Here is a 2,254-nt window from a genome sequence, read left to right as displayed (position 1 = left end):
GCAGGACCCTCAAGCTCCCAGGCCTCTGGTAGAGGACATGAGCTTGAAGGACGGAATAAAATGTCCGCCCTGAAGTGGGGGGTGAGTGGGGAATTTTCTTTTTTTTTTATATAAAATGTCTAAACTGTTTGTGGTATGTACCTGTATACTTGAGTACTTGATATGTATAAAGTGTCTTCTAACTGGGTATCTACATGCATGTGTACAGTACGTGCATGGGCTAAAAATATTACGTTTAAACTAAGGCTGGGCAAGATAACGTTATTTTCGCGTTAACACATTATTTAATTAACACCGACAATTATTTTAATCGCACGTTAATGCAGTTTTGTTTATTATTATTATTTTGAAACAGAACAGTGCGTTTGACAATGTCTTGGCCAAATGGAGAAAGGTTGTGGGCCACTTTAAACACAGTCCAGCAAGTGCTGCGGAATTTGAACAACATATTGAACACCATATTTGTTTAAAGTGTTTGCAAACCAAATGTTATGCTTTTTTCATACAGTGCTTTTTAAATAAAAGTGTGTAATACACTACTTTTTAATTCATTATTGAATGCTGCTCATATCAATGCAGTTAATTGTCACAGAAAATCATGCAGTTAATGCATTTAATGGTTTTAGTTGTTGCCCAGCACTAGTTTAAACCAGATACTCATCTGAAGTATCAGCTCTGCTGAGGTGGTTGGGAAAGTCCTCTAACATAAAAAGTAGTGGCCAACACCAATGTGTAATACAGTGATTGTGATTCACGTCCCCTGTTAATGTACATTAGGTAACAAAAACACATTATAGGGCTGAATCACTCTGACGGCCCCACCCTGCTTGAGGTTCTGTGGAATTGCCCAGGGAGCATTGCATTGGCAAAACATCTGTGTTTGGTGCCATTAAAATTTCACTCTCAAACTTTGAATGCTAACACACATTTCAATAACAGAGCACAGTTTGCTCAGACAACTAAATTGTCATGTAAAGCGATCCCACTTTCATCCAGAGAAAAATGTATATACCGACATCTGATATCAATAAACAAATGTAACTAACTTCATCTTTCTTCACTGCATTTATAAGAAACCCTCTATCCACTGACAAAGACCTTGAATCACAACAATATTCACAATTAAGAATCTTTAAAAACAGCCTTGATGTACAGAGTCCCACAGGGATCAGTTCTGTCTCTGATTCAACCTGTACATGCTCCCATCTTTTTATTTAATTTGCCAGGTTGCTTTCCATAGCTATGCTGATGATACCTAGATCTATCTGGCACTCTTCTCAGCAAACACCTGTGGGTCTGTGAGCTGAGAAGGAAACAACAGGAAGCAACAAAACCTCCTTCAAATAAAAGACAACTGAAATAACTCTTTTTGGCAATAAAGAAGAAAGGCTGGCTCTCAGTGATAACCTTGAGTCTAGGGCTCTAAAAACTAACATTAAGAATCTTAGTGTAATCACTGATGAGGATTTAAATTTCAGCTACAACAAAATCATCATTAAAACATAGCTAAAATGAGAAACTTTGTCTAAGCATAAAAGAAAAGCTCATTTATGTTTCATTTCTAGTAGGGTGGACTACTGTAATGTATTACTGATTGGCATCCCCAACAAGACCATCAGAAACTTGCAATTCATTCAAAGTGCTGCTGCTGCTAGAATATTGACAAACACCAAGAAGGCAGAACACATTACTTCAAACTTCAGATCCTTGCACTGGCTTCCAGTTAAATATAGAATTCCATTTAAGGTCCTACTTATTGTCAACATATCTCTCAATGGTCTGAGCCCAAAATATATCAGAGATATGTTTACTGAGTACAATCCTGGTAGGTGTCTCAGTTCTGCAGGTACTAGTCAGCTACTGGTGCCCAGAGCTCAAACTAATCAAGGCGAAAGTGCTTTTAGCCATTATGCTGCCAACAGCTGGAACGAGCTCCCATTAAAAGTTAGATCTGCCCCAACTGTAGCCACTGCTAAAACTAAAGACTGTTCTCTTTCACTGCTTTTGTCTCTTCTACTTATTATGTAAATTCTAATTTGTCTGTACTTTTAATAACTTTCTATATACTTTAATTTATACTTGCTTTCATCTTTTATCTTCTTAAAGTTTTTAAAAATGTTTTATGCATACATTAATGTGCCTTTGTGTATGAAACCATGCTATACAAATGAACTTACCTTTAACCCTGGCTCAGCCAAAATCCCCCAGTTGCATCTATAAAAGGTCCCTTGTCTGAAATTACAGTCCCCCCCCC

General features: G+C 37.4%; 1 protein-coding gene across 5 annotated transcripts in view; it reads right to left on the bottom strand.

The window, feature by feature from the left end:
- The window catches only part of sf3b3 (splicing factor 3b, subunit 3), a 27,644-nt gene that overhangs the window by 7,968 nt on the left and 17,422 nt on the right, over positions 1-2,254 (bottom strand). The gene's annotated exons all lie outside the window — the stretch shown is intronic.

This window comes from Monopterus albus, unplaced genomic scaffold (genome assembly GCF_001952655.1).
Source record: "Monopterus albus unplaced genomic scaffold, M_albus_1.0 scaffold65.1, whole genome shotgun sequence".
Taxonomy (NCBI): Eukaryota; Metazoa; Chordata; class Actinopteri; order Synbranchiformes; family Synbranchidae; genus Monopterus; species Monopterus albus.
The sequence above is the reverse complement of the archived record's forward strand: the minus strand, read 5'-3'. Positions and strand labels throughout refer to the sequence as shown.